The sequence below is a fragment of the Dermacentor andersoni genome, chromosome 1, assembly GCF_023375885.2.
Source record: "Dermacentor andersoni chromosome 1, qqDerAnde1_hic_scaffold, whole genome shotgun sequence".
NCBI classification, from domain to species: domain Eukaryota; kingdom Metazoa; phylum Arthropoda; class Arachnida; order Ixodida; family Ixodidae; genus Dermacentor; species Dermacentor andersoni.
The window spans coordinates 84,010,431-84,036,513 of NC_092814.1; the positions used below are offsets into that span (position 1 = coordinate 84,010,431).

At 45.0% G+C, this 26,083-nt stretch overlaps 1 protein-coding gene and 1 long non-coding RNA gene across 3 annotated transcripts in view; one reads left to right on the top strand and one right to left on the bottom strand.

The window, feature by feature from the left end:
• Positions 1–26,083, top strand: part of LOC129380516 (uncharacterized) — an 85,320-nt gene that overhangs the window by 36,450 nt on the left and 22,787 nt on the right. The window contains exon 1 of one of the 2 annotated variants that reach the window (XR_008608624.2): positions 10,621–10,773. The exons of the other annotated variant lie outside the window; for it this stretch is intronic. This is a non-coding gene — a long non-coding RNA (uncharacterized lncRNA). Of the gene's footprint in view, positions 1–10,620; positions 10,774–26,083 lie in introns of those variants that run through there. 2 annotated transcript variants of the gene reach the window in all.
• The window catches only part of LOC126546315 (protein APCDD1-like), a 344,614-nt gene that overhangs the window by 14,222 nt on the left and 304,309 nt on the right, over positions 1–26,083 (bottom strand). The gene's annotated exons all lie outside the window — the stretch shown is intronic.

Below are 26,083 nucleotides of genomic sequence, written 5' to 3' on the forward strand. Positions count from 1 at the left end.
GACTAATGCTCGGATTACCTTGTGAGGCGAAATCTGTTGTATTACTCACTGAATCGCATAAGTTACTCCTGAGGCTGCATGCAGACCAGACAGCTCTATATCACATTGAACGTCTACACCGCGCATCGAATGGTCAGTCGCTCCTTGATAGTCTCATTCACCGCCTGTTTTCTCACATTGGAAAAATGGCGGCATTACTTATGAACATTGCTGGCAATCCTGAACATGCTGCTTCAGTTACGCCTCTTCCTCCGAAAGATGTCACCATACACGTATTCCCTATTTATCTCACAATCCATGACATACAAAAAAAGTATGATATGCCTGTTTCGCCAATATTCCAATTGGCTCAGTCTCACATGTACGAAAGATTTCCAGATTATCTCCAAGTATTCACAGATGCATCTGTATACAGAGACGGTCAAGGCGCTTCTGCAGCTTTTTTCTGCCCTTCGACGCCAGTACGACGTACATTTCATATACTCCATTCAGCCTCGTAAACAACTGCGGAGCTAGCAGCGATCAATGTTGCACTGAAATACGCGCAAGAGGAGTTAACCGCATCGAAGATTGTCATCTTTACGGAGTCCCGCGCTGCCATTAGCAGATTGCAGCGCCGTCACATTGATTATCCAGTTGTGCGCTGCATTACTGACTTCGCCAACAAAATCGCATCACATGGGGTATCTCTCGTTGCCCAATGGTTGTTCCCCTGTAAGGATCGATGGAGATGAAGAGGCAAATCGGCTGGCTTAAACTTGCGCTCATAACGACTGCGTCTGCTCTGAAATTTTCTGCAAGCTGGATGACGCTCGTCTCCTGATTCGCTGCCACCTACTCAAGCAGCATACAGACCAGCGCGACCCAAATGGAACGTTCCCGCCCCGTGTCCGCTTTCGAGGCTTGCCTGATCGCGCTAGAGCACAACTACTCAGGCTAACGGTTGGCTGTGCAAACGTGTGCAAACGTGTGTGAACGTGTGTGAACGTGTGCGAACGTTTATACCGACAAGGACGGGTGACCAGTCCATCGCGTACGTCTTTCGGTTGCTGCGAGACACTTCAGCACCTGATATTGGAGTGCCCCGTTTTCATTGCGCTGCGCGCGTTGCTAGTGAGAGACTATCATCTCCATGGCCTGCGGTGTACGACACTCGACGAATTTTTGTACCCAAGCGGTTGCGCGTCTCGACGCGATCAGGCGCATCGTGCTCTTCTTACTTTCCAAAAGAAACTAAACACGTTTGTAGCCTACTTCTGTTTTCGGGCGACGGGACCTGAAATACTATTTCTTCTATTTCGACTTTCTTTGGAGGTGTGACCTGCAGTGACCGGCCCTGCAGTGTGTGACCTGTACTGTATGTGTTCTGCTCAATTCTTTGAGATTTGTCATCTTGCTTTTTCATTCCTGTTCCCTTCCTTCTTCATACCTTCTATTTCTATGTTGTTGTCTCCCTTCTGAACAGTAGGCAGGCGTTGTGCCCCTTCCGGTGGCAGTTGCCAGCCTGCTCCTCGCTTTCCCTTTCCTGTCTATATAGCATATATATGTTTCGAAAACAAATAATAATAATAATAATAATAATAATAATAATAATAATAATTTTTCATTGTGTAACTTTTAGGAGCTTGATGCAAGCAGACAGAGTGCCTCTTTCTCTTTCTCTAAGCGTTCTTTGTTGTTGCGGGTCTAATCAGCTCTTGGAAGATGACGTGCTCCCCGCTCGGTTTGTGGAAAACACTCCTACTTATCTATTTTTATTGTAGTGATAATTAGATAGACACACCCGGCGACTTTTCGCCGTTGTCGTGACCGTCGGTGTCGCCGTGAAGTTCCGTGTAAAGTCCAGATGCGTCAAGATCCGGTATCGCCCCTGGCGTCGTATACGTTCGGGGTAAGGGAAAGCGTGCGGGGGTGAACTGGGAAAGGTGGTGGCTAGATGCGCGCCCAGTGTTGACGTTCATGTGATAAAGCACGCGCAAGGCGGTAGGGAAGTGAACGCGCGGTGTCATGATCAAGCGCGCGCCTTCTCCGCTAGCACGGCCGTGGCTGCGGATGGCTGTCCGCGCGGCTGAGCGCGGACACCACCCTCGCCCTACCTTGGAGGTAATCTCCGGCGGGCGCAAAGTCAAGGCGAGCCGAGTGGCTGGTGGCTGTATCCGCGCTGTCTTCCCGTGCGCCTAGCGCCTGGAGGTCGCGTAACCTCAAGTTTCGAAGTTGCGCTGAAGCGAGAGGCAGCAGAAGCGTTCACTGTCCTCTGTTTGCGCTGTACATCAGGCCAGCGTTGTGACAGCGAGTGCTCGCGGTCATAGAGTAAGGTCTGTTTTTGCTTGCATGCGTGCCCGTGGCACCGTGCTTGTTAATTTACTGAGTAAGCTAGTGTTACTGCAAATTATACGACCGATAAAACTACGAACCTTACTTCCTGTAGATGTCTAATACATTGCTGTTGTTATCAATGCATCGCCTTTCGGGCGAAAGTGTAACCAGTTTATGTATATGCCGCAGAACAGTAACGCTAAGAAGCAATATAGCCCAGTATAGTATACGTTGTATCTTGGCACAGTTCTCTTGGCCTGCACGCTACCCAACGGCCTGTACGGTAATGGCCTAGTAGCGTACGCTACTGCATGAGCTGTACGCTACCCAACGAAAAAACAAAAGAAAAACGAAACAGACAATTGTAACATGCGTCCCTAAGTGAATAATTAAAAAGTTAGGTAGTCAATCATTTCAATTGGCTTCCTGGACACTGGCATTTGTCCTAAAAGTAATGTCCGCCTCTTCAGTTAATCCGCACGAACAGGCCGAATTGCGCAACATCGCGTTTCATGTAAAAAAAAAAAAAAAAGTTTGAACCGAAAAGAAAGGAAAAAGAAAAACACCCGGTATATGATATATCATGCAGTAACAGGCTATGATTTGAGCTTAGTAAAAAAAATATGTTTTTTTTTTAGTTTAATGGTGTTTAACGAACCCTCCGCGGTAGCTCAGTGGCTATGGCGTTACGCTGCTGATCTCGAAGTCACTGGTTCGATCCCAACTTCGGCGGCCGCATTTCGATGACGGGGGCTGAATGCAAAAACGCTCCTGTACCGTCAATGGGTGCACGTTAAAGAATCCCAGGTAGTCAAAATTAATCCAACGTCCTTCACTACGGAGTGCCTCATAAGGAAGCCGTGGGTTTTGAACGTAAACCCCAGAATTTACAGTTTAAAAATTTGGTGTTTAACTGATACGACGGTGACAATTCAGGGAAATAGTATACCGAAGGTTAGGAGAGCACAGGTACTTTTTTCGTGTCATTGATGCTTTGTGCCTTGTTGTGATGCTTTTTCGAATGCGAATGATACTCTTGGCATTGCCAGACCAGTTTTCCTTCAGGCTATGTAACTATCCGGCCAAAAAGGTTGTCCGAGCCCGAGAACTGAAGTCTAAAAATCTGGGCCGATCTCGGAGGTAGTGCAGCCTAGAACTGTGGGCCGTTCGTGTGGGCATGTGCCACTGGGCATGTGCCGCTCTTCAGTGAACCTCTTTGACGCCAACTTGGGTCACTGGGCGTGTTCCACGTGGTAAGCGCATACTTCAAGGCGGCGCCGCCAGAAGGCGCAGAATGTCAAGAGAAAAGCGCGAGAGAGGAGTCCGGCTACAGTACACACCCCATGCATGACGCACTTCGGCTATTCGCTTACTTGAATAGTCATCGTAGATGAGTTGTGCCCGTTTTTCTTTTTCATCTCAATTTAATGTGGCAACTTTTCCGCGTTAGTGATTTTTTTATGCGCTTTGCTGTGAACTGAACTATCTCAGCATGAGTAGAGAGTACTCGTGCTTGTCACATATTGTCACTTGCCGCTTTATGTCAATTTCTTAGTATGTGTGTAGCGTCTATAGACTGGGCGTCTTTCACTCTAAGCGGTGTGAGATTTTGGCTATTTCAATTCTTTTTTGATTTCTATTGCTCTCTCTCTCTTTTGTATTTTTTGTTTATTTTTAGCTACAACTTTGGTATAGCGGGTACTTTAGTGGCCAGACTTCCCGTACAGTCGCAGTCAATAAATAACAGTAAAAGAGTGTGGATCGTAGATGGAAATAGTTGTGAAAAAGCATGAACAGGTAGTAAAAGCTAAAAGGAAGAGATATGCGGCCGAGTGCTACTTAGTGCTTTGTGGGTATACAAGTAAATTAATGGTACGAAGTATGTGGAAAGGCGTAATGACTCCAGGGATTATGTTTGTTAAGTCGGCGGTGTGCTCAAGATCTCAAGTGCAGCCGCGACTTGAGATTATGGAAAGGGCTGTTGGAAGATAGCATTGGTCACTCATAAAAAACAAAAACAAAAAAAAAGAAAACAAAAAATTGATAGAAGGAGTAGCGGAAGACATGAGCTGGGTTGTCCTTCGAAGCGCGGGATGCTCAAAGCAAAATATTGTTATAAAGGAATAAATATATATTGGCGGCTAGGGAGTTTAGGTATCTATATAGGAAGAACGTTGAATCAATGTGGAGAAAAATAACTACAAAACTAACCAGTAAACGTTAAGGGAAAGTCGTAGTCAACAACTAAGAAAATTATTAAACGAAAGGTCAGAAGGCACAGGGGAAATATATAGCAGATAGGCACGGTGGAGGGGAATTAATTTATGCGAATATATTAAAAAAAGCAAAGAATGATATTGGAAATTTTTTTGTGAATAATTCAAAGGGCTGTAGCCTGCTATCCAAGGGAGATGAAAGAATAAAAAGCGTTATGAACGTGAAGCTACAGGCGAAGGTTTTCCGGTGACAACGATTCAAGCATAGCGTGTGGCAACGGTGCACGAACTATTGAACATGAGAATGTTGCAGTAGCCATTCAGCGTTAAATGTAGATGTAATTTACCTTTCCTGAGGACTTGGGTTTTAAGGATAGTAGGGGAAACGTAACTGAATCTGCAGGCAACTGAGTCCAGGAAGCGCGGGGGGAAATATTGGTGGCGCGAAGGAAGGCACACAGTGAAACGAACATAGCATTTTCAATAATTTAACCTTTCGCGTAAAAGTACCTAAATATGCGCGAAAGAGACGCCTCACGGCGAGGTGTGCGGCGCTCGCGTCGCGAGCTGAATGCTCGCGATCATTTTCCACGCCTGGCAGCGGCGTTTCGCGTAGCGTGACAAACTGACGCGGCGCCAGTGGTGAGCGAAAGAGCAGGCGCTTAAACACGCGCGGCGGTCACCTCTGACACTCCCTGTTGCGCAACGGATACCCCTCACATTTTGTTTCCACGAAGAAAAAAAAAAAACATCCGCATAGGTGCGAGTATTTCTCGTTCTCAAACTCGAGCCTTCTGCCGAGGCCACGTGTTCTTTTGCACACGCGCTGGGCGGCCACGCCCCGACCATCTGGGCTTGCCAACATGGGGAGGGCACAGCGGAGAAGCTGAGAATTAGCGCACAGTTAGCGCATTCTGTTGTCAACGTCTCCCTTCTGTCCTCGCCCGCTGGCGCTAAAACATGCTATCCAAATTAGAGTGCCAACATGCCCAAAGTACAGCAGGGGGAAAGGTAAACTGCACGTAAGAATGCAAAAGGATCATTTACGCATTCTCTCCGCAGACTGGTATGATGTGGCTGCGCACGCTTGCGCTCACTGCAACGGCTATAAATCGCTATAAAGCCGGCGTGGTAGTTTCGCTCTGGCGCTCGTGTTCACGGCCGCCAATAAAGATGCGCATAAACAGCGAGCATGCGAACGATCTCGCCATTCAGCTGGCTGTAAACAGTCGATTCGCTGAGGTTAGTGCGCGGTCCCAACGCTTTAGTGCACATGCACGAACAAAAAAAGAAAGAGGGAAAGCAAATGCGCGCGCTCTTCTGTTTCTGTACACTGACAGCTGTCGGTAAACATACAGCGAACATGTATGACGCACTTGCAGTGATCTTGAGCAGAAAACGTAAGCTGTAAGGAACAAACTGGCGCTTGGCAAATAAACTCAGCCTAGTGTTTCCATATACACGGCACTGCCACATGAAAGGTTGAGTTCTGACGGTACGAGAAACAAAAAAAAAGGGTTGAAAGCATGTTTGCTTTTTTTTTTTTTAAGGCATGTGCCTCGATCCGATTTACCGCCCGCAATCGGGGCAGCCGTTCGCTGTATAAGGAACATGCGTTTGCAGGCGCTCTGGCTAGGAAAGAAGCTTTGAGGTGCGACCTGGGAGGAAGGTGCACTGGACTGTAAATTAAGTAATTAAAACACAAATACACTGACAAAACGCACACGATACAGAAAATTGCATGGACAGGATAAGCAACATTGCTTGATAGCGGTTTAAATGTTTAATCTACGTAATCGAAGCGTTAAGAGATTATAAAGAGAAAGGTAGGAGCGAATAAGAACCGAAATCGATATATATGGGTCAGGGGAGCCGAGGGAGTAGGCAACGCGCACCCATATATGGAAGCATAGAAATTGGCGAGCGGTGGAACCACTAGGTGGGGAGGTGCTTCAGTCTGTGTATACCGACGGCAAAAGAGATTAATCAGCCTCCTAGGAAAGTGTTTCTCCGTAATTTCCCGCGGCGCTGTAGCACAATGAAATTATTATTCGCTCATATGATTCCGATTTTAAAGCCCGCTAAATCACTTAGTCAATTGGCCACTTTAGAAGTATCGTGCTACTCAGTTGTGTCAGAGAAGTAATGGAGACGAAGGTTTTGCAGAGCTCTGAACCTTCAAAACAGAAACATGTGCCTTGCGCAAATGCCGGAATTCAGGAAGGGCAGGAGAAGCGTTCACAAAGCGATCGCTTTGGTAGTAGATGCTAAAAAGCAGTAGGCTATGAAGAGCATCACCATAGTTGTTTTTCTTGACATGTAGATTGCTCTTGGCAGTTTAGCCCGTGAGTTTACTTGGAAAGATAAGGCTAGGACTGCGCTCCGGAATGTACGTACACAATACTGTATACTTACCCGACGAAGAGACTTCCCGACATTAGATGCCGCAATGTTCTGAGCCCTACTCTATTTAGCGTCTGCCTTAGGGCTATCCAGGTGTTCTCCAACAGAGAGGTAAAACACCTTACGCCGACGACGGCTGTTTCATCTGTAGGAACAGTTGCACTCTCTGTGCGAACTAAAAGTGGTGACCTCGGCTATGTCGCAATACCCCGAGAACGGTTATCTTGCCATTTTTTTCCTGAGAAGTGTGCAGTTGTTGCGCAAAATAAAAAGAAAAAGAAAGGGATGCGAAGCTGTTACTTACGTAAGGCTGGTAACCAGTGTCACATATGTTGCTAGGTTATTAGCAAAGCGCGTCTAGTAAAAGTAAAGTTACTTAAATCAGCTAGATCGGCAAGCTCGTTGTATGACTAAAGATCGACTTCGCTAAAACTCGTAGTATGTACGAAGTGGTTGGACAATGTGTAATTTTTTGTAATGTGGCCACCCAGAAAACATAGCATACGTAATAGCAATACGTCACCACACGAACAACGAAAGCAGCAAGGTCTCAACATCGCTTTTTAACACCGAAGCCGTTTATGCAGACCCTGTGCCGTCGTTGTCGAACCTCGCTAAGAAGGGTCCACGTGACCTAGCGGGAGAGGAAAAGAAGAGCTCAACAGGGGAAAGGGGTTGGAGCGACCCCTTTCACCCTGTGAGAATGCTATCTTATACGCGAGTCTTATACGGTTGTCACACGCGCATTTTCTGTGATTGAGCCAGATCGGCATCAAATTTATCGGCGACCGATTCCACGCTGGCGCGAAAGAAACAAATGTTATGCTGGTGGTTTGCGGCCAACGAACAGTGCTTAGCGATTGAAACGGGATAATATAGGAGCACGTGGCTGCCGGCACTTCTTTCGCCAGCAAGAAATGCCGACAGCTACGTCAATCGTCAAACCCGTCCAACCAATCAACCAAACCTTGCTCTCGTTACTGGCGCGCAAAAAAAAAAAAAAAAAGGTCGGAGCAATTTGCACACGAAAAAAAAATCACGGCAAAACATAGACCGAAACATCACGCGCAAAAAAAAAACACACTGATAGAACCGGAAGAAAAAAAGAAAGAAAGAAAAAAATAGAAAAAAAGCCAAAGCACTCCTAAAGCATGGTGAAAGAATGGGTGAAATGAGGGGAAAGAATGGTGAAAAAAAATTTACAATATAGATTGCGTGCGAAGTTTGACTTGGATGGTGTAACGCTCGGTGTAACTAACACAGCTTCGCTGTTCGACCATCTTCACGGACTTGAAGGGGCGATGATTTTTTATTGCCTACTTTTCGCCGGATATCGCGAGTGCTGCGTATCGATTTTTATAGCCACTATTTCGAGGACACCAAGGAAAAAGTAAGCACTTCGGTATCTCGCACAGATACAGAATGCTGCGTATTGTTATTTGTCCACCAAAATTGGTCTGCAACTACGTGTTCCGGAAAGCAGCACAGGAGTGTTAACAGCATGAAAGAAGCGGTACGTTATGATAACAGAGTTCAGGTTGGGCCGATGTAGTTGCGTTTGCTAAGAACCTTCAACCATGGTTCACTGACGCCACTAAAAAGTTAGTGTAAAGTTAGTAACAGGTAGAAAAAGTAAGCAAATTGAACAGCTAGCACCTTGTTAATACATTTTCTCGCTAAGTGGGCATAACTTGTGTGGAAAGGCGCCAGAAATGCAAAATGGACAATAAAGTGAAAGCGAACACGGGCGCAATGATAACTGAAGGTTTATTTTGCCTTGATGCCGAATAAATCTGGCTTGCAAGGGATAAGCAAAAAAGAAGAGCAAGAAAGAATGACAGAAAATGTGAACAACAAAGTAAGAAGCAGAAACTATGGCAAGTTCAGTGCGCGTGTACGAGAGAAAGGACACACATTTCTCAGAGCAATCGACGAAGTATTTCGCACTTCCATGGGTGCCTTTTAATTCGTCATGCTTCTGCAATCACTCTCGTCAGCTGATCACCATGTTCGAAAGTAACTTCGCTGCCTCAACTGCAGTCCCTGTAATGAAGGCGGAAGTACGTGGCCAAGTATTATTTTTGTTCTGCTGGCTCTGGTATTTTATTCGTCTTTCATTTGAACGCCTGCCAGTTTGGCCGAAATGTTCCCCGCTAAACAATAAAGTAATTTCATACACTTCTTTTTTTCACAGCTCAGGAACAGAAAAGATTACTTTTACTCCGGCCCATGGAGGTTATGTCAAATGGATGGAATATGAGAAATGACGGACACTTTTAACAGCGTACATTGCTGGGAAAGTTAGTACGTACTGAAATTAGAAAAAAATCGAGCGCAAATATGGTTCAGGTTGGACGTTGTTCTTGATACACACGGTGTTAGCCTGCAAGTCTGTGCGGACAGAGTGCTAGGTGTGAGAGTCGCTGTCCAGAACACAAAGCGCGCTGCCGCTGGTCCATTAGTTCACAGCAGCGTGTAAACGCGACAAGGGCTGACACCTCACTTTGCACTACATACACGCCCTTCCTTCTGAGAACACTATAAATCTCTCTACATACGTATGAGGAAATCGTCTTTTCTCTCCAGTTCATCAAATAATCCCTTTCTGTCTGCATTGAAGCACCGGCAGTATCACATGTATAGCGCTCCGTGTCGCCCACTTCAGTGCAATTTGTGCAGAGGGGAGAATTAGCACACCCAGTTTTGAAAGTCCCCATTGGGGTAAAAGTCGATCCTCTCCGGATCCTATACAATAGCATGGCTTCACTCCGCAAAATGCGAATTCACAGCGCGGAAACTAGACAAGGACGAGAAGTACCCAAACGAGGACGCGTCCTTCTTGTTCTTTTCGGCCTTGTCTAGTTTACGCGCTGTTAATTTGCACGAAGTACCCCTGTCGCATACTTTGCTTCATTTCGGTTGAGCCCTTTGATAACAAATAGTTCGACAGGTGCCATCCCGAGGGAGTGGGTTTGGCGGCGAACCATCTCCTTGGAGAGCTGTCATTCTTCGGTACTCTGGTTATGGGGGCCCTTTCGACAGTGCTTTGTTCGCGAATGTGCCTGCTCTTTCGTTTCTGGATAAACCTACGCAAAAGCTACCCACTAGAATCTGTAATTTATTTTCTTCAGTGCGAGGTTGGCTTGACGTAAAACAGCAGCAATTATTAGTTGAAATAAAACCTAGTGATTTTAGTCTCTCAAACAATTACAACCTTGTGCGTGAGGTCAAAACCTTCAGTCACGCAGAACCTCCTCTGAGAGTTGTCTACGTAAGCATTGTGTCACTTGCTCATCTCCACGCAGCCAGGTGCCATTATGAATGTTATGAAATTTTATCCAACTAATATAAACGATAGCGCTGCGGCGACACGAACTGCGCCGGATGACGGCACAAGGTGGATTGATGACGTAAGCAAACTACTGCAGGTAGTGGCGACAACTGCACTGATAACGTTCCGATCATTATAAGCCGTTACCGCTCTTTAGCGCCTTATCCATCCGCGTCGAACCATTATGAACCGTCATCAACCGTACTCCGGTGGCAGCTGCGTATGGTGCGGCCGCGCGGGCCCTATCTTGAAAGCGATCTGCGATGGAGACAGTCTCGCGTTGAAGCGAGATGCGCTGGCCCCTATCTTGAAAGCGATTTGTGACCGGGACACAGTGTGTGGCGAGTGCTGACGGCTTCGTGAGCGCTGTGCCTCTATGGCTGTGCTCTCTCTGCTTAGTTCGCGTTCAAGCGAGATGGAGCACGAAGGTGAATTCACTTGCTGCTGCGGGCCCTATCTTGAACGCAATCGTCTTACGGGACGGCCGGACGCAGTCTTTCTCGTTGGGTAAGCATAGAAATTCTTACGTATTTAAAAACACATGCTACTGCCGACAAAACCTGTCACAAAGAAGCTTACGAGACAGTTGCTGAAATGGAGGGGAAGGGGGGGGGGGGGGGGCTGCTTTAGCATTCGTAAGTTCGAACAATGTCCCGAAGAAGACAAACCTCCAGTTTGCGGAGCGCGGCAGCAATGGCGGCACCCTCTGCAGTAGGCGACCGGACAATGTACCACCAACAAATGGAATCCATAAATGAACGTGTTGCTGGGCTACTCAAGGATAACGCGCCGTGTCTTCGGCGTTGCGCTGCTAAGCCAGAGGGCGAGAGGTCGATTCCCGGCCATGGCGGCCGCAATTCGATGAGGCCGAAATGCGAAAACGCCAGCATACCGTGGAGTGGTACTTACACAGTATAATATGTACCGTACATTAGGGCATTGGTATTTCCGTTACTGTGAATGGTGCTGGTTGTTCTAAATGTATGTCATTCCATGTCTTTTTACAGCGAAGCTTTATATGGCTAGTCGATTCGTCCGTCTGTCACCTGTACGCCGAAAACTCTTCCGGCGCAACCCTATGCGCATGCGCGAAAAAGAAAAAAGGAGGAGAGGCGCGCGATTGGCTGCGCCAGTAGTAACGTCGTTGCTCTCCGTCGCAGCCAAGCGCGCGTGCAGCAGTTTCTCTCCGGCTCCGAAATGCGTGGGCTACGCGTCAAACGCACTCCTGAGGAGTAGATAGCGTTCGATCAGCAACGCCGCGAGCAGAACCGGGAACAAGCTCGTCTATGCCGTGCCGATGGAGCAGCACGGGCACAAGAACAGGCTCGTGCAGCCGAGCGCAAGCAGCAACTGCGTTCACTGGGGCCGCACTGGGGCCGCGCGTTTCAGCTTCGCTGGTTAACCATCTGTACGGAGTGCTTGGGCGGTGATTTTTTCTTATACGCTCTTAAGCAAAATTAACCTATTGAGTCGTATCTTCCCACACAACGATATTCTTCATCTGTCTTGTCTGCATTTCCATTCTTTAACGCTGCGAGCCCAGTACTTCCAAGTCACGAACGGCATGCGCGTTATCAGCACGACAGAGCATTCTCGACAGGAAAGTAGCGAGCGCAGCGTCTTGAAGAAAACGCAAGCAAGACACATGACGATTACCGTTGTGTGGCAAGATACGACCCAATGGGTGTACATTTGTTTAAGAGTGTATAGGCTTTCAAAGACCACGGTTATACTGACCACGACCACGTATCTCCAGCTCTCGAGAACAAATTTGAGCACTGCTGCACTTCTTAAAATCTGCTCTAGTGGTCGCCAAACTTATGAAACCCGATCAATCAAGAGCAGGGGTGCGCGAATATTCAAAATTTTTATTTCTTCTTTCACGAGATTGGGTAAAAGGTACGTGTGGTATAACGTGCATTGCCGTGTTTGCGTTCTTCCCCCTTCGTATTGCTGGTTTACGCTTTATGGCTGCGTTTTATTGGTAGGTATTTGATCTCATTTGCTGATATTTGTATGTGTTCTTTTGTTGTTTGTCCCTTTCATTATTCATGTGATTTTTCCCCTCCTCCTGGGGCTCTGTTTTGGGCACGCAGTATTCTGTAAATAAAATAAATAAAATAAATTGGCTGCACATTAAAGAAACCCAAGTGGTCAAAATTAATCTCGACTCCCCCCTACGGCCTGCCTCACAATTAAATCGTGCTTTTGGCACGCAAAACCCCAGAATTGTTTTTGTTTAGTTGGTTTTTGATTGCAAGTTTCAACAAACGCGCAATTTAAGACAGGGCGAAAGAAGGCAGGCACATAAGCGGGAATGAACCCCAAATTTCACTGCTGCGCAACGTTACGCACACGCACACACACACAGTTCTTTTTTCGTCCAATTTCATTTCCATTTATCATTTCCTTCATTTTATTAAGAAGCACGGATAACTTCCATTATGTTGTTCTTGGTGTAATTGTTTGTTGGCTTGTTATGATATGGCTAATAAAAATATATACCTGGCTTTATTCTTGATGCAACGGCCCGTTTTCGTAGCCTGATGAGTATTCAACTACGTAAGACGACATGTACAAAATTTCATGACCGATGTTCTTTTTCACTTATGCGTCATGCGCACCTCCGCGCCTTCCTTAGAGCCTTTTGCTATTTACAAACAGAGAGCCTGGCCTGGGAACAAGCTTCCGGTTTTTCTCACAGAAATAGAATGGGCAAGAAAAACAATAGCGAGCCGGAGCACTGCGCCAAAACAGAAGCCCGCACATTTTCAACAGTTTTCCTCTGCAGCGTTATAGAAAAAAACCCCACAAATATATGTCACCGTATATTACGCGGAAAACTATAAATAACTATGTTTAATGACATGATACAGATTTCTTTTATTTGAAAACATACAAAGGGACGTCTCATACTTCGAGCGAACTTGAAATTCCCTTTTTTCTTCTGCATGGTAGGCTGATGGGACACGAGTACGGAAGTTTTTTGGTGTCGTAGGCTTACTGCTCCCAAAGCACGTTCAAAACCGTCTGCTCCAAAAAAAAAAAAGCTTTAGTTGCGAGTTAGCGCTTGTTTTGTGTCTGCCTTCTTTCGTTCTGTCTTAAGTGTGCGCTTGTTAAAACCTGCAAATGGAATCCAGCACGCAGCAGCGTTTACGCCCGTGTTCTCATTGACCGATCCGTCGGTATGGACTTGAAGGTGATATCGGTAAGCCGCGTCCAAGTGCTCCAACACCCCAAACCGGACCTTTGCAAAGGGGAGGGAACAGAGCGCTTGAGATGAAGCCAAGAAATGCCTAACAAATAACATTCGCGAAGAACCAGGGCGGACCTGCGTAATGTGTCCTTTTAAAACATCTAAAGTCGAGGTGTATTTATCGTGACATGAAAATGATATAGATGCCTGCCCCGCAATCTTCGCAGAAGGGCGTCCCCTGAGGCAGACTCGCTGAGACGATGGAGCCGAATCAGTAGCGTTTGAAAAGTCAAGACGTAGTGGCAAAGAACCCGCTTGTGTATTATGTGTAGTAGGCTACATTCCTGTTTGACTGACAGCATACAGCCCAGGTCGTGACACCGACCTCGTCTAAACTTGCGCTCGAATTTACCTACTCGAATGCGGGCACATTTTCTTCCCAGCTTCGCTTATTAGCGCAGCACACTTTAGCCTAACTTTTAAGCCATATTAAACTGCCTAGGCGTATAAAGCAAGAAAAGCATTGATGGACATATCGAGTAGCAGGAGTGCGTTAAAATCTAAGCCCGTAGCTTTTCAACACTTTTCCTCTGTACATAACGAAAATTTAGCAAGTCAAGGTTGCGGCATAAGTTATACGAGAAATCTTATGTATTAATTTTAAGGCGTAATGCGTATGTGTTTTACCTCAAAAGTTAAAAATAGACTTTTCGCACAGCGGAGGAACTTAAATACACGCTTTGTGTTCCGGCGCAGCAGACTGGTAAGGCCCGTCACCGGAAGTTTCTTGGGGCCGCTCTCTCGCTGCTGTTATCGCGCGAGCGAAACCGTCTATACAAGATCAACGCTATACATACATAAGCAACGTAAGAATGCCACAAGACTGCGTGCACTGCAGTGATTACTTGAGCGCTGCGATGGTATGAGCAACGTCTACTAATACTTTACTGGCAAGAATACCATTTTTGCAATCTACAAGGACGATTCTGTTTTCTAGGCAGGGCATCACAGATCTTGTCTAAAGCTTTGGGTGGTGCAGTCAACTCGCTCGTTGGAGTGATATTCATCGTAATACGCTTCTCTCGTCAGCATCAATCCGCAGTGCCATCTCTCAGCTTTCCCCTGGAACTGGAAAAGCAGGCTGAAGGTGTCTATCGTCGGTCGAGGCATCGTGTGTTGCACCGTTGCGCCCGGTGGGCAAGATCCTAGAGGATATTGATCACGTTCTGTATATGAGAACATGGTCCAGTGGTCAATAAACGCGACATTTAACATCATATCCGCTATACTTAGCGGTAGACGTACAATCAAGGGTATACAGTAGGTTGTATGAATTCGTGCTTCACTTGATCACGGCCGTCCACGCCTTCAGCCTCAATTTAAAGATCAGCTCACGTAGTAGTGAGCGCTTGCGACTTTTGACTAGACTAATATTTTACCGTTTGTTTCGTTTCATTCCTTACATTATTGGTGAAAGGAGAACAATTAGTTCACATTCCCCCACGTCAAACACAAGGAAGCGCAGGACCGCAGCTACTCACGCAGATGTGCGTACACGTTCGTGTAGGCGTATACATGCGCCTGCGCCCTCTATAGCGCATGCTTGAATTTCTTTCTAGTAGTGCGCTGTGCCAGGGTGTCGAGCCAAACAGGAACTAAACAGGAGCTGAACCGTTATTTTCAGCTCAACCGGTCGGCTCATCTGCACACCGTGCGCAGAGTCGGCGCGCACTGCATGTTTAGATAGACTGTCGCTGACGCGGCGTCGTCGTCGAGGATACTGCTTGTATATACTCTGGGCACCTGTTGTGTTTAGGAACAGAAGCGAACTGGTTGCTCTGTTCTGCACGCGTGTTGCAGTTTGTACTGCATACCTTCAGTGACTGCTGTTGCCTATGCAGCGCGACTGTGGCTCTGTGGAAATTTTCCACGGCAAAGCGCAGACAGCGACCGCTCAGTGAAGTAAAAGGGAAAGCGGACGTTGTTTCGCGGTCCTTGCTTATTAGAAAACTTATGTAATTGTAGGCTCTTTCTATAGCGTTCAGATGGCATTACTTCTTGTTTGGCACGAGAGAAAGGTAATATTCAATAGCCTGGCAAGAGAACAAGAACTCATGATCGGCACTCAGCATCTAGTCTGTACAGCAGCACGTTTTATCTAGGTCAATTACTTACAGGGGACCCTGATTATGAAAAGGAAATTTACAGAATAACGAAAATGGGGTTGGAGCACATACGGCAGGAATTCAAATCATGACCGGCAGCTTACTGCTATGGTTGAAAAGAAAAGTGTAAAATCATTGCATTCTATTGGTGCTAACATATGGGGCAGAAACTTGGAGCTTAAAAAGAAAAGAAAACAAAGAAGCTCGAGAACAAGTTAAGGACCGCGCAAAGACCGACGGAACGAAAAATGTTAGGCGTAATGTTAAGAGTCAGGAAGAGAGCGGTGTGGACCAGGGAGGAAACGGGGATAGCCGATATTCTAGTTGACATTAAGAAAAAGAAAAACAAGCTGGGCAGGGCATGTAATGCGTAGGACAGATAATCGGTGGACCATTAGAGTTACAGAATGGGTGCCAAGGGAAGGGTAGCGTAGTCGAAGACGGCAGAAAGTTAGGTGGGGGGATGGAATTACTAAATTTGCAGGAACAACTCGGAATAACCTAGCGCAAGACAGGGATAATTCAAGATCGTTGGGAGAGGCCTTCGTCCTGCAGTGGACATAAAAATTAGGCTGCTGATGATGATGACTTCTAATGCGTTTTTTTTTTTTTGGGGGGGGGGGGCGAGTACTCCAGCAAAATCTGTCCGTCCCGTGACACCTTATAGTTGCAAAATAAATGCATAATTCGTCAGGCTGACACTTGTAATCGTTATGGGAAACCAGCACAACTCAGGGGGCGCTCGTGAAATATAGCCCTCAGCGCCGTGAGTGAGAAAGCGCCGTAACATTTAGTTTCCCAAACAAATGCGGAGCCGCAGGTGTTTTTACGTTTTACGAAACTGTAACCTTAGCGAGTTCGACTTGGTTCTTATTTTTTCATTTTTCTCCGTGTGAATATTGGAAACTGTGAAGCAGCTACGATCATCGAGGACGAATTTACTTGTGAAAAACGCCTGAGAAGTGTCTTGCACAGAAATCTGGAAGCCACTGCATGCAGCGCCCGCAAGCGTATACCGCCGATAGTTCCGCGGTATACGCGGTTTCCAAAGTATCGATTCACTCACTGTAAGAGTTATTTTGTGCAAAATAACTACAGAAGGGCTAGGGTTGCGTGCAGTAAGTTGCTTTCGACGTTGAAAAAACGATGCCTGACAAGGGGGGTTCAGGGTTGCAGCGAAATGCAATTCACGGGTGAAGAAGATACGTTGCTGGAATTAAAGTATGCGATCAATTGTTCAATTTATGCACATTCCAGACGCGAATAGAGGCAGTCCCTTCGTAACCAGAGTGACGTTGACTGATCGTCGTTAGGCCTTTTCCGGTTGGCATCGAATCTAGCTGTAGCCGACGACGCTTTTGAACTAACCGCCGACGCTCCCAAGCCGCAATGTTTTGTTACCGTTGTTACCGTTTTACACTCTCCTCGAAGTAATTTCGCACAAAGAAGAAAGCGTGCTGCTATTTGCGGCACCGCTGTTTGCGATATGAGCACGGGCGAGAAGATGATGATGGTGATGATGATGTAATGGCACCCCCTTTGCTACGGGACGGTGACAAATAGTTACCTAGCCTGCTTGCTTTAGTCAGGTATGATATATATATATATATATATATATATATATATATATATATTATTGAAATGAATATAAAAGAAAGACGTAGTAACGTTATAATGGTGACGGTCACTCCTTTTCGCATAGCGGGAACAGCAATATAAATCATGTATGTTAGAAAATGAAAATAAATAACGTCAAAGGCTCAGAAATCCACAGAACACAGTCCTATACACCCATGAACATATCAATATAAAAAGCAAATACAAGTTGCTGTACATGCTTTTTAACTAGAGTTTTTGCATAAATCTTAATACTTTTTTTCCCTCCAAAATCTACCTTGTACCGCTAGCTATGACTGTAAGATATTTGGTCTCTTACGTCTCTTGTGTTTATCTTGACTGCTGACCGGTTGACGCTTCCGTCCACTTTAAACCCAAGCGATTCTGGAAGGTGTGCGTTACCTACGATTCTCACTGGCTGAATTCCTTCGCATTCCATTAGGATGTGCTGAGTATTCTCCGGATTTTTGCGGCAGCATGCACATGCCTCATCTTGTTACGAATATTTGCTCTGCTATGTTTTTGTCCTTAGGCAATCGGCTCGAGCCTCAACTAGCAAGGCATTGTCCTATGTGTTATTGCACAGATTTTCCCTTCTAATTTCTTACTTCTCATTCTTGTAACTCTCCATGGTGCTTTCTGTCTACATTGTTTCCATCGAATTAACTGTCTCTGCTTCTCTCACTTTCTTTCTGAAGGCTCCTCGTTGTCTATTTACAGATTGTCATTCTGTATTTGGTTGCCAAGTTTCTTGACCTCTTGCTCCATTCTGTGTCCCCGCTTTTCAAGTACAGATACTTGTGCACTTTAGCTGCCCATTTATTTTCATCCATGTTCCTGAGTCCTTCTTCAAAACTAATTTTGCTCTGTGCTTCTCTCATTTTAAGAGAGACCCAACCCATGTCACCCTGCATTGCCGTATATGTGGTTTTACCTTGGGCTCCCAAAGCCAACCAGCCTGCCGATCTTCGGTCAACATCCAACCCCGTCAAGATATCCGATTTTAAGCATAGAATGGCATTTGCCAACGTTAGCGCACCATTACTCCTTTTCAGATTCCACACACCACCCCATACTTATTGTGGCCCCACAGTGCTTTGTGTTTCATTATTCCAGCCTTCCGCTTCGCTTTTGTTTTCAGATTCTTTTGGTGGGTGCTTGAGTACACTGGAAAACATTAATTATAGCAAACCGTAAAGATGGTTTGATGATTAAACATGTATCGCGTCTAGTAAACCGAAGGGGAAAAAAAAAAGGAAAGCTAAACACCAGCCGTTAGCAATATGCCACATGCGTACATAATGTAAGATACTCAGTGAATGTGCACCACGTGAACAGATATGTATATCTTTATTGCGAATGTATGTGATCGGTATTGGAACAAGAAAAATAAATATATCAGGCGGTAGTATCGCAAGAAAAATAATCAAACAAGCATTTGAGAGAAAAGTGTACTGTCTGTGACAGATGCAATAGAAGCCGGCAAGTGGTTCTAGTTACAGTTGTGCGTAGCATGAAAGAACGAGAAAAAGTCTTCGCATTGCAGCGGATGCAGCCGACTTTATTTCTATAGTCAACCCGACACGAATAATCGGTGGATGTTGAAATGAGCTGGTCTCTCAAAGACATGTGGTTGTAAACTTTATGGAAAAGACAGAGACAGAAAGCCTTTCGGCGTAATGAGAGCGATGGCAATGACAAGCTACTTTCCATTAGTGTTACGCTGGCTGTGCGGTTGTAGTTAGAACAGATAAAGCGAGTTGCTTTATTTTGGGAAAGTCCAAGGGCTTGAGATAGGTTAGCTTGGTTAAGGTCCCAGATTGAAGCTGCACACTCTTAATTTTGATCGAACAAGTGTCTTATACGTGAGTACTTTTAGAGAGGCAGGTGCTTTACAGATGTTTCGCCGGAGATACCCTAACATGCCACTAGCATTACAGATTATCGAGTGAATGTGGGAGTAGTCAGAGTAGTAGATTTGAGAACACCTAAGTACTTATAGCAGGATACTGTCTCTAGTGAAATACTGTTTAAGTTGTAAGACGGACGACAAATGTTCTGACGTAAAACGCGCATTAGTTTGCATTTGCTAAGGTTAAGTTCCATTTTCCAAGTTTTGCACCAAACTGCGACAGAATTAAGGTCGGCTTGTAAGGCCTGCTCGTCGCTGAGGTCACGGATTTCGCGGTAAAGAACGCAGTCGTCTGCATATAAAAGCATTCGTGAAGCCACTTGGTTAGGCTAGTCATTAACATAAATTAGAAGAAAGTAATGGAACTAAAACAGAACCCTGAGGAACACCAGATGTTCCCTCATATAGTGCTGAATCATACTGAAAGCGATTCGCAAGAAAACACTCGAGCCATAGTAGTAGATTAGGATCCAAATTAAGTAAGGACAGCTTATACATGAGTGATTTATGACTTACTTTCTCAAACGCCTTGGAAAAATCAAGAACAATATATTCAGCACGGGAACCCTGATCTAGTACAGTATGCAGTAAATGCGTAAAAAGAAGTTGCGTTTTGGAGGGAAACGACGTCGGAAGCCATGCTGTGATAATGTGAAAAAGGCATTACTTTTAAGAAAGGTAAAGAGTTGGGAGTATAATATATGCTCCATTATTTTGCAGGAACTACCAGTTAAGGAAATGGCTCTGTAGTTTATTGGTGAAAGTCTGTTACCGGATTTATATATCGTAACCAACTTCCCCGTTTTTCATTGCTGGGGTAAGGCGTCATTGTCTAAGGATTGCTGCAAAATTTTTGCCAGAAAGATGGAGTTGTAAACTTTTGTTTGGTTTAGGAATGTTGAGTTGGTGTGGTCGGGCCACTGGATGACGATAATTTTAACGAATCAATTATGTTCACAATACCAACAGAATCAATAGGGATAGGAAACATCTGGGAGAAGTCAAGATTAGAGGCATCAGGAGTGACAACTTCCAAAATTGAAGAACAAAAAATGCTAGTAAACACGTTGTTAAAAACTAGAGGGCAATCCTTTGGCAAGACTGGCTCACCGGATTTATCCGAAAGAGAAATATCACATTTATCTGTGGTATTAACAACGCACCAGAACATTTTGGGGTTACTCAACAGCATATTTGATAATGTCACGCCAAAGAAATGCTATTTAGCAGCGCAAAGGGCGTTAGCATATTCTGTGGCTACAGAAAAAATACGAATCGCAGCGAGCATCTGTTTTTCCGACTTAGCCAGACGAAATAGGCGCTTTTTTTTTATTTGAAAGGCGGGCAAGAGTTCGGTTATACCATGGTGCTCTAGCATCAGTTCGAATATTCTTCGCAGGTTGATAATATGTTGATAAACTCGTTAATTTTTGAGCAAGACAAATCCCAGTTTTCTTGAACCGAACACTGTTCAAAGTCGGTCATATATTAATCTAGGTACGTTGACAGCTGTTCATTGATAATGTTGAAATTGGCCCTACTATAATCATGAGTTATTTTTAATTTTGATGGGCCGCGTGGGCTTGCTGAAGCCTTTAAATCGAAGTGGAGCACAGCGTGGTCCCTTAGACGGGGAAGTAAAGTAATACTAGGCAGGGAGTTCGGGGTGAGTAGATATTATTAAATCTAGTGTGCTAGCACAATGTGTGGTACATCTAGTTGGTCTAGTAACGAGTTGAGTGAAATTGAAACACGTGCAAGGGTCTAAAAAACTTTGGCATTGGGACGAGAACGGAGAAATTACGGGATAAGCGCCGTCCCAACAGATGTTGGGAAAATCAAAGCCACCTAACAATGTAATTGGCAAAGAAGGATAGCGAGATACAATGCTGTTGATGACGTCATGAAGCTCATCGATAATGGTAATGCAAAATTCAGTGGGCGGTAACAGACGCTTAATATGAGTCTAGCGTTTTTTAAAGTGATACCGGCCTATACAGTTTCCAAATTAGAGACAACGTCTATCAAGAAAGATCTAAATTCCCGAGTTCTCTGCGCTAAACTCGAGGCCTAGATTTGTCACTGCGTTGCCATAGATATTTTCAAGTGTCTGTAAATATGTTTTATTGTCCACTAGTAGCACCAGTAGCTTCTGTTGCAACTGAGTAATACTTGTTGGGGGGCTAGTTGGTGCATGTTTCCAGAGGAGGGTTGTAGCGCCGAAAAAGACAATTTTCCAGAAGAGGGTTGCAGCGCCGAAAAAGACAGCACCATGTCCCGTCACAATGTCCTGTCTCGCTTGCTGTGTGTTGTCTTTTTCGGCGCTACAACCCTCTTCTGGATCATTTGCAACATTTGTCCATTACGCATGTAGGACAAATCAAACACTAATTCGCTGTTTTCCAGTCTTCTTTCTATGCCCTTAATATAAAGCGTGAACAACAATGGAGACAGATGACATCCTTGCTTTAGTTCTTGGTGAAATCCGATCACTTCATTACCTTTCCGTTCTTCCCATACAACTTTACTCGATTGTATCTATATATCTCCCACAGCAGCTCCACGAAATCATCCTCTATGCCTTCGTGCTTAAAGATATCTCATAACAATTCCCTGCCTGCGTTGTCATAGCCTCCTTTAATATCGAGAAATGCTATCTATAAAGGTCTATTCTGAGCTACTGAAATCTCTATGCACTGAGTTAGTACAAACATATTATCCTCTAAGCGTCTGCCTGGCCTGAACCCATTCTGCAGTTTCCCCAGTACATCACTTTTCTGGCATTTTAACTGGCCTGTACGAACTCGTCTTATCCTTATCACCTTTGCCTCTGTAGATGAGGTTCAACTTGCTTTCACGCCATCCAACTGGAATTTTCTTCGTTCTAATCACTTGCTCTATGGCATTAGTCAGCAGTGCCACGCTCTCTTGACCGAGGTTTTTGATTCCCTGTATTGGGACTTTATCGGGTCTTGCTACAACCGAGCCATGGTAGTAGTGGCCCCCTCTCGTGAGTGACGAAACTGCGTTACTCGTGAAGATTCGCTGCTAGGATATTGTAAAATATATGTAGAGTTGCAGGGGTCCACTGCTTTTGCAATGCAGAGGTTCGCCGTGTCCATCCATAAACTTCGTTTTAAAAAATCGGCAGAGCCAACCTCACGATGACTGTCGACGGCAATGCGTTTCAAAGCGGAGGTGCGCCATGTCTGTCCATAAATTTTGTGTAAAAAGAATGTCTTCAAATTCCGCGTGGGAAATTTTGTATGATGCTTCGCTCCAAACATAACATTCGTTTAGTATTTAGTTATGGCAGACATTTCGTTTTAAACGGAACAGCAATCTTGGTATTTGGTGTCAACTTCGGTGTCAAATCAGTATGTTAGCATAGGATACTGCCTGCGAAGCCTTTCTCAAACTTCTTATTGCTCTAGTGAGTTGTTTTACTCAAATGTGGGCACCATAATAATGCGTAAAAGGAAGAGCTAGGCGCGCATTTTGCACAACAAAAAATTGCTTCTACTTTCAATGTTCTCCCAAACAGCCAACCAGAGAAAACATCCTTCATGGCGGTTAACCCGACTGCGTGTCATGTATGGTATATCAATCACTTAAGAGAAAAAAAACCAAGCCATTACAAGCGATGGAATGTTTCATAGTAACTTGCAGCGGCCTTCATCGACAATATGGCAGACGCCTCCAGCGATCGAAGCAACGAACTGTCGTTATGGTGAGGCTCGCATTGTTGGCGAAACTCATTCGTTCGCTACAAATTCGAATTGAAACACTGAAGCAGTTCTTTGCAGTGCCAAGTGGAATGTATGTAGTATACTCGAAGCACTAGAGTGCCGCTTAGGCTGCCTGTAAGAGGAAACTGTAACTACCGTCTGCATCACAATGTGTCGAACTACACTGGTGTTTGATTTTACGAACTGAGAGCTATTCGCATCGTCAATCCATAAAGAACCGGCTTGTACGCCCGCCTCATAAAGAAGACACTATCTGCAAGCCTCATATGAATTCACTTGATTTTCTATCTTCTTCGGTGAATGTTGAATACCTCAGTGTGTCCCACACCACTAATCAATGGAGCGTCGGCATCTTGCTGGCTGGAGCCATACGGTCTAAAAGGCACATTGGTGTCAGTTTTGCCAAGTGGATACCTCATAATGTTTCCCCAGGCAACAAGCACCTGAATATTTAAAAACTGAGTAGAGTGTGTAGCACTGAAAATGGAATAAATATTGGTCCATGCCTTTTCGTGAGCCCCAAATTGCTTAAAGCATCAGTTAGCTTCACTTCAAGTTACCGCCGCTTAAAATTACCCCTGAAAAACGGCTTAGTTTCGAGAAGCAATTCAAAAAGCAAACGGCACCGGCAGAATCTAGACTGCAGTGTTGTTTAGACCTCGTGCTGTTGCCTAACATTTCTGTGAATAAATGCGAAAATTCCATATTTTACCACGAAGTACTCGTTGTGAGAAAACAAGTTTTGGGGGGTTAAAATAAAGGTAAATGTTGCAGAAGTCATTTATAGCCAGCGTTTGTTACAACCTTGTTGTACGACGAAAGTGTGGTCCCTTAACTGGATTGTTCCATCCTATGTTTTCGAGGTTACATGTTTTAATTACGTACGTGAGCTACCGCCGCAGAGCGTAGAACTACCCCCGAAAAACCCACACCGCTCTTGACTCAGCTTCATCTGCCGGTACTGTAGTGTTATATTTAGGAAAATTGCTGTCTAGGAAATAAGCTCTCTCAATAAATTGTGACGAACGAAGACATCGTAGAAATATAGTTGAGAGGACCGTCATAAGTGTACCAGCATAGGGAACGAGAGGGAACAAACAGGAACACTGCGGAAGGCGCCTGGACGCCACCCGAACTGTAACAGACAACAGGCGCGAGTCCTTGCATGACGTCATGCGAGCGGCGCTCGCAGCGCCCTTGTAGGTCTACGGGGCTAATAGGCGTGTACCTCAGCTGAACTTGTATCGGAATTCTAGTTGATGCTAAATGTTTGACCATGCACATGGCTTTTAATAAAATGGACACTGCGCGTCACTTTACTCTAGCGGACATCACTTTGCCTGTAATAGAAGCTGCATAGCCAAACAAACAAAAAAAAAAAGCCAGTGTTTGTGTCACCGGTAGCGGTGAGCGCTGCTTGGTGCAGCGTCGACGCGCTGTTTCTGCAGTAAACGCGAAGTGTTCACCGTTTATGTTCACTGTGAAATTATGTCATTAGCAATGTCGTTTGTGGCCTTCTCGTTCTGTCACCAGGGGCTGTCAAGGACGCGCACCGCGTCCTTGAATAAATAAAAATACATATAAAAATACATATAAAATATGTAGTAGGAAAATGAAAAGAAACGACGTCACAGGGTCAAAAATCGACAGCACACATTCCTATACATCCACGAACATATAAATGTAAAAGGCAAGTCACACCACATTGAGTTTGTAAACAAAGTCACAAACAAAGTCACACAAACGACCGCGATGTTGACTACGATGAACATGGGAACAGATGAGGAATTACAGAGTTAAAATAACACACGCACAGAATATGAGAGTCAGGAATGAGTTTCAACACGGAATACAAAAAAGTATGGTACACAATATACAAGCGCTAATAATTACAAATAATGAAAGCAAGTTGTAGTTACATTGTGTGTCTATTCAGTGCGATATCTAGTACTTGTCAAGGATTCCTGTATCTTTGAAAAAATGTTTGAATGCATTCAATGTTTTTCGCTGGGTTATTTTCAATGGCCATGGGCCCAACAATTTTGCGAGTGAGAAAGTTCGGTGAAGATCAGTGCAGTGTAGTGCTTCTTCTAGCTGCCGTCTTTGCGTAGCGTGTCTGGGGCATACGAAGAATAGACGGCGAACAGCCTCATCGTCGTGGCCACAGGAGCAAGCCGGGGAAGGAGCCCGTTTTATTCGATATAGAAGATGTTTGGTGTATGCTGTCCCAAGGCGCAGTCGATGAATTAGTGTCTGGGTACTTTTGAAAAGTTCTACATCCAGCCGATGTTTGAGTTGGGGGTCCACTTCGTAAAAAATCGATTCCTTAGTATGTTCATTGAACTAGGTTGACATGCACAAGTCCTTATTTAGTTCTCTTAATATGTGTTGCGTGTCCATTGGTGTTAAAGGGCTGAGTTGAATTTCTGAATCTTTATGGGCCGATTTTGCCAACGAGTCCGCTAATTCATTGCCTGCTATATTAGCACTTTCCGCGACCCACTATAATATCCCTACATGTTTTCTTTCAGTAGCCTGAATTTAACTCTTCAGTACAGAGTATGTTATTCGTGCGTGTGGTTGGTTGTCATCAATACTTTCAAGACATGCTAAAGCCAATAAGGAGCCCGTGCAAATTACCCACTTTTTTGGTGTCTCATATGTTTTGATAAAGTACCATAATTCCGCTAGTGTTGGTGACAACGTGTGTCCTAGCCAACAAGCTTATTCTACCTGTAAGGATGGTATAACATAAACTACAGTCGCACTTTGATTACAGAACCATTCGTGTTAATAGGCTCCTGGTATTTGTCAAATAGCCGACGTAAGACTAATTGTTTCGCTGCTAATGTGGAAACGTCGCTATTATGTTGAAGACCTTGGATTGAGGTTTCTATTTTCGGCGCATGTATAAGCCATGGTGGGTAGCAGAGGTCTGAGTGCCAAAAAACTGATTGCGCAAGTCGTGATTCCAGTCTTCTGTGGAACGAGGGAAAGAGAGAGGGAAAAGTATGCATAGAAAGGCGGGGAGGTTAGCCAGATGTATAGTTCCGGTTGGCTACCCTGCACGGGGGAACGGATAAGGGGGAAAAAGAGAAAGTGAGTAGAAGGGGCAGATGGAGAGACGAGCCCGAACAAACCGCGTACACTACAGAGCTTTTAAAGCGGTAGGGGGCAG